Source organism: Arachis hypogaea, chromosome 5 (assembly GCF_003086295.3).
Source record: "Arachis hypogaea cultivar Tifrunner chromosome 5, arahy.Tifrunner.gnm2.J5K5, whole genome shotgun sequence".
NCBI classification, from domain to species: Eukaryota; Viridiplantae; Streptophyta; class Magnoliopsida; order Fabales; family Fabaceae; genus Arachis; species Arachis hypogaea.
The window spans coordinates 85,190,926-85,203,291 of record NC_092040.1 but is presented as its reverse complement, the minus strand read 5'-3'; the positions used below and the strand labels follow the sequence as shown (position 1 = coordinate 85,203,291).

General features: G+C 38.6%; 1 non-coding gene across 1 annotated transcript; it reads right to left on the bottom strand.

Moving 5' to 3' along the window:
• Positions 1–10,626: 10,626 nt before the first annotated feature.
• LOC112804671 (small nucleolar RNA R71) lies at positions 10,627–10,730 on the bottom strand. Its single transcript, XR_003203282.1, has one exon. It is a non-coding gene; the product is annotated as a small nucleolar RNA R71 (small nucleolar RNA).
• Between the last annotated feature and the right edge of the window lie 1,636 nt (positions 10,731–12,366).

The following is a 12,366-nucleotide window of genomic DNA, read 5'->3' as shown; positions in this document are numbered from 1 at the left end:
TGAAAAGCAAGCATTTATAGTAGAAGATTAAAAGAAATCTTAAAAATAGTGTACAATGCCATACGGGCATTTTCACAAGCACATAGCATGCATGGTAAATAAGCTGGTTGAAAGTATTAAATTGAACAAGCAAGCAACCCTTTAAAAAGTAATATATAATTGTCAAATAATCCACAAAAATATAGAAAAACAATGACCTAAATAAAATTCCAACACCAATGAAAATAATGCAATGAATGAAAGTATGCAATTAAGTAAGAGAAAATAAAATATAAGAAGAATGAGAAGGGAAAGAAGGGAACAAGAAGTAAGTAAGAAAGGAGGGAGGAAAAATTAGGATTGGGGAAGTGAAAATAAGATATTTGGCAAATAAGGTTAAGCTGTACGGCGCAAGCGACGCGGACGCGTGGGGCACGCGGTCGCCTGACTTGCACTTTAAGTTAATCGATGCGGTTGCGTGACACGGTTTATGCTACTGGCGCGAGGGCAGCCTCGCGCTCGCACAACTCTCTGTTCAAAATCTTATTTTTGCCAAATTTTGGGTGACGCGATCGCGTGGGTGACGCGATCGCGTGGATGGCCATTTTTAGAAAACGACGCGGCTGCGTGGGGCACGCGTTCGCGTCGGAGGGCTTGGGCTTCTAGCACGAATTCAGCCTAATTCCAGCACAACTTTCGGCCATACACCCTTTTACGTCGATTTACAGGGCCACGTGGTCGCATGGGTAACGCGGTCGCGTGGGAGGCCAAAGTTCCACATGACGCGGTCGCGTGAGCGACGCGGTCGCGTGGGGTCAAATTATGCTAAAGGTGCACCTCCAGCCACGCTCTCACGTGACTCTCTGTTCAATTCTTTTCTTCCCAACGCACTAGTGACGCGGACGCGTCAGCGACGCTGTCGCGTCGCATGCGTGTTTTTCCATTTTTTTAATGCAATATACAGATGCAAATGCAGTGCTTAATGTGAATGCTATGCATGATTCCAGGTTCAGTAAAATAAAATGAATTTCAAAAACAAACAAAACTAAATAAAATTAAAATTGCAAAATGAACGACCATATCATGGTGGGTTGTCTCCCACCTAGCACTTTTAGTTATAGTCCTTAGGTTGGACATTTGATGAGCTTCCTGCTAGGGTGGCTTGTGCTTGTCTTGATCCAGGAATCCCCACCAATGTTTGTACTTCCAATAGCCTCCGGGATCCAAACTAGGCGCAGAAAGCCTTCAAGCAAGTTAAAGCAAGTGACAAGGCCCCAAGAGTATTGATAGCTAGACTGAATTCCGGGGTCCCAAATCGTGCTTTTGCACCTGTCTTCTTGTTGATCATTAGTGTTCCAACTAGGTAGCAGGCAATCTGAATTCTCACTAAAGAAGCCAGATAACTTCCTAGACCCATTTAGTTGAGCTCTACACCAACCTTTGCGTTTAAATGTTGAGCACACAACCATGTTAAACCTTGCAGGATAAATCTTATCACTGACCATCTTCTTCTTACTCTTAATGCCACAGAGAGCTCTAAGTTGACCATCCGTCTCCAGTAGCCCATATTCAAGTGGAATTAGAAAGCTAAGGGATACGAATTTTACCCACTTGAATGTTGTGAAGGATGATGGCAACATAGGGGAAGGTGTTTCTAATGAACATGCAAGCTCCACTCCCTTGTGCTCTTCTTCGACATCTTCCACCTTTTGGCAATCTTCTTCAATATCAACCTCTTCCTCTTAGTGGATTTCTTCCAATTCAATCTCTTCTTCAGTGTTCACCAAGGGCAAGGGAGGTTGTTCTTTTTCTTATGTAATCTCCATGTCAAGTCCAATGGGAGAGGATTCAAATGTAGATAAGAATTCATTAATGATTGAATCCATCTCTTGATCGTCTCCTTCAAAGTCTTCAACCATGATATACTTTGGAGGTTGTACACCCTCCTCAACATCAGCTTCAAACATCTTTGAAGGATGCTCTATAACTTGACTTTCCCATGGAGGTTCAACATCTCCTAAGTCTTCAACCACTGCCTCCTCATCTTCTTCAATAATTTCGGCTTCCTCCACTTGTTCCAATATCAAATCGTGCTGCTCACTATCCACCGGAGTGCCCAATTTCTCCTTCCTGCTACATTCTTCAGTAGATTTCCCACATGAAACCATGGGGGTTCTTTGAATGTCCGAACGTTGGAAAGGTAATCGATTTCTTTCTTGATATAGGTATTTAAGTACGCAATCGTATTCGTCCTCAATGATTTTCCTTCCAACTATTCCTTCACTTTTAAGCACAAAATCCTCCTTGTTGTCTTCTTTCACTAGTTCTTCAACTGCGCTGTCAACTTCAAGGGTGTCTACTACCTTCACCTTTAGTGCCTCCTCTAGCTCCTTATGAAGTATGGATTCATGAAGATGATCCTCTCTCTCTTGTTCTATGTCAATTGTATCAGTGGGATCATGTTGCTCTTGGATTGATGGATGTGGGTGCTCTTCCATGGATGGTGGTGATGGGATGGATAGATCATTCTGTGGTTGAAAAGAAAGTGCACTAGAGCTTGAGAGTTGATTGTTGAAGGGATTTGGTAATCCGATTTGGGCGGCAAGAGCTTGTATAGTAGAGTTTAGATCGGCCAATGCTTTCTCCACGGAGGTTTGGGGTGGATAGGGGGTTCATTTGTTGGGAAAAAGGGTTCATGGTAGGAAGGTGGTTCATCTTGATAATGATAAGGAGATGGTGTATATTGAGGTGGTGGTTCTGTGTATGGTTCATTTGGCTCATAAGGTGGTTGGTATGGTGGATACGGGTTAGGGTCATATGGAGGTGAATGGTGAAAATGGGCTTGTGAGTATGGTGGTCTAAAGTCATGTTGAGGAGGGAGTTCATAGGCATATGGTGGTGGTTGTTGATAATCAAAAGAGCGCTCACCATAGCCATCATCTTGATATGCATCAAAGAATGGTTGTTGGTAGTCCATTGGAGGTGGTTGTTGCCATGAGGGTTGATCAAATCCTTGTGGCTCCTCCCATCTTTGATTGTTCCAACCTTGATGCCTGTTGTCATTATAATCTCCTCTTCCTGCAATATAATTGTAACCAGACTCATAGCAAAAGGGGTGAGAGTTCATAGTAGTAAGAGAAAATAAAAACAAAAATTAATAAAAAGAAAATATTTTGAAAAAGATATAATTTTTGAAAAGGATAAGATAAGATTTTTGAAAAAGATATGATTTTTGAAAAAGATAAGATAAGATAAAAGTTTAAAATCTGAAATTTGAAAAAAAAAATTTTTTTTTGATAAATATTTACAATAACCAATAATAAGGCACACGTTTACAATTCCCCAGTAACTGCGCCATTTTGACGTTAGGATTTTTGCTAGTAAAGAATTTTATAAAAATAGTCACGTTGTAGATATAGTTTCTAAACCAACAAAAATCCTTTCGTGCAAACGTTTTGGTTGTCACAAGTAACAAACCCCTTTAAAATTGATAACTGAGTATTTAAACCTCGGGTCGTCTTCTCAAGGAATTGCAGGGAGGTATGTTCTTATTATTGGATATGAGTTTGTAAATTGGGGGTTTTAAGAATGAGGAACAATTATGATGAATGACAAGTAAAATAAATAAATGGCAGTAAAATAAACTATTGGCAAGGTATGAGAGATTGGAAGTCCTAGTCTAGTTATCCTTATCAACAATGATGACAATTGAATCTTAATTCCACTTAGTTGACCTTTACTAAAGTAAAGGAAAGTCAAGTGACTAATTAATTAGATCTTCGAATCCTAGTTAATTTCTAAGAATAGATTGGGACTATTAAAGTTCAATTCAATTAGCATAAACAACAATTATCAATTATGTTGAATCTGATAACTCCTGAATTACTAATTTCTTAACCAAAGCCAAGAATGTAAAAAGCTGAATTAAAATCATAAATATATCATAAATCTAAAAACACTTCAATTCATTCAAAGCAGTAAAATCTAACATGGAAGATATTCATAAGCCAATTGGGCAATATAAATAAAATACAAATAAAAGTATTAAAGTATCTCAAAGTAGAAGAGAAGTCAAAATAAAGAAATATTGAACCTGATGTGAAAATGAGATAAATTCCTAATTTCTAAAAATCCTAATCCTAAGAGAGAGGAGAGAACCTCTCTCTCTAAAAACTACATCTAAAACTAAAATTATGAATTATGATAGCATCTTGAATCTCTGCAAGCTCTCTGACTTTAATCTGTGTTTCTGGGCCGAAAACTGGGTTGAAATGCGGCCCAGAATCTCTGCCAGCAACTTTTGTAATTCTACAGATCGCGCACGTCATGCGATCACGTCATCCTTGCGGACGCGTCATTCGCGTTTTTCCCTGCCACGCGTTCGCGTCGTCCACGCTTCCGCGTCACTTGTGCTTTTCCAATCCGCGCGGTCGCGTGAGCCATGCGATCGCGTCACTCTGATTTCTTCTATTTCACGTGGTCGTGTGAGCCATTTGACCGCGTGACTTTTCACTGGTCATCTCCTCAATTCCTTGTATTCCTTCCATCTTTGCACACTTCTTCTTCATTTTCTATGCCATTCCTGCCCTATGAAGCCTGAAACACTTAACACACAGATCAAGGCATCGAATGGTATTAAGAGAGGATTAAGATTAGCTAAATTAAGACCAAAGAAGCATGTTTTCAATCATGTAATAATTTTAGGAAGGAAATATAAATGCATGCTAATTATATAAATAAGTGGGTAAAGATCATGATAAAACCACACAATTAAACACATTGTAAACCATAAAATAGTGGTTTATCACACGCATATGCGTGGATTAAACAATATTACTTTCAACGCTGCAGTTTCGTCCACGCGTTTGTGCCGTTCATCACTATTGTCACACCCACACGTACGTGTCATACACGCGTACGCGTCGATGGCAAATCTTCATTCCAAATTTTGAAAGTATCGCAGGCGCTCATTGAAAGAGAGCGTAGCGATCTTGGCTTGCGAGCGCTATTCACACCCACGCGTACGCGTCATGCACACGTACGCGTGGATCTTCCAAAATGCTTGCTTCACGGGTGCGCGTCTTCTACGTGTATACATTGATGCCAGGGCATCTAGGCCAGTTTCACTCACCTTTTCTTTACTATTTTAAGGTAGTTTCATGCATTTTCTTAGAAAATAAGCAAAGTTTGGATGAAATTTCATTTATACCTTGATTCAAGCAACTATTGTGAATTTTACATGATTTCATAAGGATTTTGCAAGGATTGAATGTCAAATTGATGATGCATAATCTCATGACTTGGGCGAGAGCTTTGATTGCACTTTATTTGCATAATCTAGTTAATGTGACCACTAACATGGAATGGGAATGAGCTTGCAACGTTAATGAGAAAAGTGATCGCCAATAACGCCTGCGAAGCCATCATAAGCCCATGTTAATTGCCATGTTAACTACATTAACGTGGTAGTTAATGTGGAGAAAAAGGGAGCTCCAGCGTTAGTGGTAAAGGTGAATACCACTAACACTACAAACTGGCAATCAGCCACGTTAAGAGTCACGTTAACTTAGTTAATGTGAACTCTAACGTGGAAAGGGGACAATGCCAATGTTAGTGACACTCACCTTTGTCACTAACATTGGATTAAGCCAACATTGCCCATGTTAGTGGTCACGTTAAGACCACAAACGTGAAAGTTAACATGGAGCTAAGCATGATGAGCCAACGTTAGTGACACTCACCTTTGTCACTAACGTTGGAGATGACATTCACTACCACGTTAGTGGCCACATTAACCTAGTTAGCGTGAACTCTAACGTGGAGAGGAGGGGCGTTTGGAGCATTAGTGACAAAGGTAAGTGTCACTAATGCTCTCGAAACTTAGGCATGCCCACGTTAAGAGCCACGTTAACCTAGTTAACGTTAACTCTAACGTGGAGAAAGGGGCACAATGCAACGTTATTAGAAAAGGTGATTCCCAATAACGTTTGTGAAGGATCATGAGGCAACGTTAGTGGTCACGTTAGTGCCACTAATGTTGAAGTTAACGTGGACCATTTTGGGGTTGGAACGTTAGTGAGAAAGGTGATTGCCACTAACGTTCTCGAACCCACATTTTCACTTAGCGTTAACTCCACTAACACCCTAACTAACGCCCATGCCTAACTCACACTTTTCTGCAAGCTGAGCCCACTGAAGATTGTACTTGCTTCAACTCAAGGTCTAAGGCCCACATCCAAGACTTGAAGACCTCACTAGAAGATCAAGAAGAGTAGTATATATAGGAGTAGTTTTGAACTATAGATAGGCTTGGCACTTTGGAAAACTACCCTCTGTATATTTACTTTCTGCATTTTCTAGTTAAGATGTATTCTTTTCTACCATTTTCCATTCCCAGAGATATGAACAACTAAACCCCTTTCATTGGGTTAGGGAGCTCTGTTGTAATTTGATGGATCAATTATAGTTTTCATTCTTCTTCCTCTTTCTTTTCTCTTGATTTGCTAGAAAGCTTTCAATCTTAATTCAATTGGTTAGTTGTCTTGGAAAAGAAACTCTCCATAATTGGATCTCCTCTGAGCCTTGGAAAAGGGATGAGGAGATCATGCTAGAAATGCTTTCTCATGTTAGACCAAATTGGGGTTTGGGCGAATATAGTGACATGTAATCCTCCCAACACTTTGATTTGGAAATACATGTGGTATAATCAGTGACCATACTTCATCTCTTCCCATGAGCAATTAAATCAAGAAATTGGGCAATTGTTCAAGCTTAGAGAGATTGGGTTGCCAAGGAATTGGGATCCAATCACTTAAGATTACCAAGAAGATCAATGAATGCATTGATTGAGGAAGAGATCAGAATGAACTTGATCCGGAGAATTCAACATCTCCTAAGCCCAATGAATTCCCCATTTCTGATCTTACCCATTCTCTTTATTTTCTGCCATTTATTTCCATGTTCATCTTTCCCAATCTCTATTTAAGATTCTGCACTTTATTTTTTGCCATTTACTTTTTTGCCATTTATTTTCCTGGAATATCCACTACCTTCTGTTTAGCTCAACTGGCATACTCTTCCAACTAAAATTGCTTGACCAATAATTCCCTATGGGATTTGACCTCACTCTATTGTGAGTTTTTAGTTGACGACAATTCGGTATACTTGCCGAAGGGAAATTTGTTGAGAGATAGGTTTTCGTGCATCACGCATCGCTGGAGAGCGTAGCATTCTTTGAAAGTGAGCGTTAAGGTGTAGGAAAATGTAGCATTCTTCAACGAGCGTAGCGTTCTTCTCCCTTGCTTTTTGATGAGCAAATAATTTATACGCTTTTTGGCATTGTTTTTAAGTAGTTTTTAGTAGGATCTAGCTACTTTTAGGGATGTTTTTATTAGTTTTTATGAAAAATTCACATTTCTGGACTTTACTATGAGTTTGTGTGGTTTTCTGTGATTTCAGGTACTTTCTGACCTCCCTGCACTCAAAATGAATTTTATGGAGCTACAGAACTCTAAATGGAGCACTCTCAACTACGTTGGAAAGTAGACATCCAGGGCTTTCCAGAAATGTATAATGGTCGATACTTTGTTTGAGCTTAGATGACGCAAATTGGCGTTCAACGCCAGTTCCATGCTGCATTCTGGAGTAAAATGCCAGAAACACGTCACAAACCAGAGTTAAATGCCAAAAACACGTTACAACTTGGCGTTTAATCCTAAGAGAAGCCTCTGCACATGTAAAGCTCAAGCTCAGCCCAAGCACACACCAAGTGGGCCCCGGAAGTGGATTATCTTTTGACCCTTTGATCACATTTGGGGGCTGGCCATTTGGCCATGCCTGGACCTTTATCACTTATGTATTTTCAACGGTGGAGTTTCTACACACCATAGATTAAGGTGTGGAGCTCTGCTGTTCCTCGAGTGTTAATGCAATTACTATCATTCTTCTATTCAATTCGGCTTATTCTTATTCTAAGATATTCACTGCACTTCAACATGATTAATGTGATGATCCGTGACACTCATAATCATTCTCACCTATGAATGTGTGCCTGACAACCACTCCTGTTCTACCTTAAGATCGAGCGCATATCTCTTGGATTCCTTAATCAGAATCTTCGTGGTATAAGCTAGAATTATTGGTGGCCATTCCTGAGATCCGGAAAGTCTAAACCTTGTCTGTGGTATTCCGAGTAGGATCTGGGAAGGGATGACTGTGACGAGCTTCAAACTCGCGAGTGTTGGGCGTAGTGACAGACGCAAAAGAATCACTAGATTCTATTCCAACATGATCGAGAATCGACAGATGATTTGTCGTGCTGTGACAGAGCATTTGGACCATTTTCACTGAGAGGATGGGAAGTAGCTATTGACAACGGTGACGCCTTACATACAGCTTGCCATAGAAAGGAGTAAGAATGATTGGATGAAAGCAGTAGGAAAGCAGAGATTCACAAGGAACAAAGCATCTCCATACACTTATCTAAAATTCCCACTAATGATTTACATAAGTATCTCTATCTCTATTTGATGCTTTATTTATCTTTTCATTCGAAAACCTTTATAACCATTTGAATCCGCCTAACTGAGATTTACAAGATGACCATAGCTTGCTTCACACCAACAATCTCTGTGGGATCGACCCTTACTCACGTAAGGTATTACTTGGAAGACCCAGTGCACTTGCTGGTTAGTTGTACGAAGTTGTGACAAAGTGTGATTTACGTTTGAGAGCTACAAGTTTATTGGCGCCATTGTTGATGATCACAATTTCGTGCACCAAGTTTTTGGCGCCGTTGCCGGGGATTGTTCGAGTTTGGACAACTGACGGTTCATCTTGTTGCTCAGATTAGGTAATTTTCTTTTCAAAAAGTTTTCAAAAATCTTTCAAATTTTTTTATTTATTTTCGTTTTTCCAAAAAGAAATATTCAAAAAACCTAAAAAAATTAATAAAATTATAAAAATCAAAAAATATTTTTGCGTTTCTTGTTTGAGTCTAGTGTCAATTTTTAAGTTTGGTGTCAATTGCATGTTTTTAAAATTAATGCATTTTTTTCGAAAAAATTTCATGCATTGCATTCTTCATGATCTTCAAGTTGTTCTTAACAAGTCTTCTTCTTTGATCTTTAAATTTTCTTGTTTTGTGTTTTTTTGTTGTTTTTTATATGCATTTTTGCATTCATAATGTCTAAACATTGAAAATTTCTAAGTTTGGTGTCTTGCATATTTTTCTTTTCTTGAAAAATTTTCGAAAATAAGTTCTTGATGTTTATCATGATCTTCAAAGAGTTCTTGGTGTTCATCTTCACATTCATAGTGTTCTTGCATGCATCATGTGTTTTGATCCAAAATTTTCATGTTTTGGGTCATATTTGTGTTTTTCTCTCTCATCATTAAAAATTCAAAAAATCTTATCTTTTCAAAATCTTTTTCAAAAATCAAATCTTTTTCATTTTTTTATCACTTTCAAAAATTTTTAAAATTTATTTTCAAAATCTTTTTCTTATCTTTATTTCAAAATTTCAAAAACTTTACTAACAATTAATGTGATTGATTCAAAATTTTGAAGTTTGTTACTTTCTTGTTAAGAAAGGTTCAATCTTTAATTTCTAGAATAATATCTTTTAGTTTCTTGTTAGTCAAGTAATGAATTTTAATTTTAAAAATCAAATCTTTCTAAAATTCTTTTTTTTTCAAAATCTTTTTCAAAATAAATTTCAATCATATCTTTTCAGTCATATCTTTTTAAATCATATCTTTTTCAAAATCTTTTCTAACTTCTTATCTTTTCAAAATTGATTTTCAAATCTTTTTCAACTCACTAATTGACTTTTTGTTTGTTTTACTATTTCTTATCTTTTTCAAAACTACCTAACTACTTTCCTCTCTCTAATTTTCGAAAATCACTCCCTCTTTTTCAAAATTCTTTTAATTAACTAATTGTTTCTAATTTTAATTGTTTCATCTAAAAATTCGAACCCTCTATTCTCCTTTGTGTTCGAATTTTTCTCCTCCTTCTTCTATTCTTTTCTTCTTCTACTCACAAAAAGGAATCTCTATACTGTGACATAGAGGATTCCTCTTCTTTTCTGTTCTCTTCTTTTTCATATGAGCAGGAGCAAGGACAAGGACATTCTTATTGAAGCAGATCCTGAACCTGAAAGGAGTCTGAAGAGGAAGCTAAGAGAAGCTAAAGCACAACAATCCAGAGAAAACCTTATAGAGATTCTCGAAAAAGAAAGAGACATGGCCGGACCCAATAACAATGGTGGAGGCGCAAGGAGGATGCTTGGTGATTATACTACACCTACTTCCCATTTTTATGGAAGAAGCATCTCAATCCCTGCCATTGGAGTAAACAATTTAGAGCTAAAGCCTCAACTAGTTGCTCTGATACAACAGAACTGCAAGTTCCATGGACTTCCATTAGAAGATCCCTATCAGTTTTTAACTGAATTCTTGCAGGTCTGTGATAATGTTAAGACGAATAGAGTAGATCCTGAAGTCTACAGGCTCATGCTTTTCCCTTTTGCTGTAAGAGTCAGAGCTAGAACATGGTTGGACGCACATCCTAAAGATAGCCTGGACTCTTGGGATAAGCTGGTCACGACCTTCTTGGCCAAATTCTTTCCTCCTCAAAAGCTGAGCAAGCTTAGAGTGGATTTTCAGACCTTCAAGCAAAAAGATGATGAATCCCTCTATGAAGCTTGGGAAAGATACAAGCAGTTGACCAAAAAGTGTCCTTCTGGCATGCTTTCAGAGTGGACTATTTTAGATATATTTTATGATGGTCTATCTGAGCTTTCTAAGATGTCACTAGACCATTCTGTAGGTGGATCCATTCACCTAAAGAAAACGCCTGCAGAAACTCAAGAACTTATTGACATGGTTGCAAATAACCAATTCATGTACACCTCTGAGAGGAATCCTGTAAGTAATGGGACGCCTCAGAAAAGGGGAGTTCTTGAAATTGATGCTCTGAATGCCATATTGGCTCAGAATAAAATGTTGACTCATCAAGTCAACATGATTTCTCAGAGTCTGAATGGATGGCAAAATGCATCCAACAGTACTGAAGCGACATCTTTTGAAGAAGAAGCTTATGATCTTGAGAACCCTGCAATGGCAGAGGTGAATTACATAGGTGAACCTTATGGAAACACCTATAATTCCTCATGGAGAAATCATTCAAATTTCTCATGGAAGGATCAACAAAAGCCCCAACAAGGCTTTAATAATGGTGGAAGAAACAGGTTTAGCAATAGCAAGCATTTTCCATCATCTTCTCAGCAACAGACAGAGAATTCTGAGCAGAGCTCCTCTAGCTTAGCAAACATAGTCTCTGATCTATCTAAGGCCACTTTAAATTTTATGAGTGAAACAAGGTCCTCCATTAGAAATTTGGAGGCACAAGTGGGTCAGCTGAGTAAGAAAATCACTGAAACCCCTCCTAGTACTCTCCCAAGCAATACAGAAGAGAATCCAAAAGGAGAGTGCAAGGCCATTGATATAATCAATATGGCCGAATGCATAAAGGAGGAGAAGGATGTGAATCCCAGTGAGGAAGACCTCCTGGGACATCCTCTAAACAAAAAGGAGTTCCAAACTGAGGAACCTAAGGAATCTGAGGCTCACCTAGAGACCATAGAGATTCCATTAAACCTCCTTTTACCATTCATGAGCTTTGAGAACTATTCTTCCTCTGAAGAGGATGAAGATGTAACTAAACAGCAAGTTGCTCAATATCTAGGAGCCATCCTAAAGTTGAATGCCAAGTTGTTTGGTAATGAGACCTGGAAAGGTGAACCTCCCTTGCTCATTAGTGAACTAGATACATGGGTTCAGCAAACTCTACCTCAAAAGAAACAAGATCCTGGTAAATTCTTAATATCATGTACCATAGGCACCATGACCTTTGAGAAGGCTCTATGTGACCTGGGGTCAGGTATAAATCTTATGCCACTCTCTGTAATGGAGAAATTGGGGATCTTTGAGGTACAAGCAGCAAGAATCTCATTAGAGATGGCAGACAGGTCAATAAAACAAGCTTATGGATTGGTAGAGGACATTTTGGAAAAGGTTAAAGGCCTTTACATCCCTGCTGATTTCATAATCTTAGACTTTGGGAAGGATGAAAATGAATCCATCATTCTTGGAAGACCCTTCCTAGCCACAGCAAAAGCTGTGATTGATGTTGACAGAGGTGAACTAGTCCTTCAATTGAATGGGGACTACCTTGTGTTTAAAGCTCACGGTTATCCTTCTGTAAACATGGAAAAGAGGCACGATAAGCTTCTCTCAATACAGAGTCAAACAAAGCCCCCACAATCAAACTCTAAGTTTGGTGTTGGGAGGCCACAACCAAACTCTAAGTTTGGTGTTGAACCC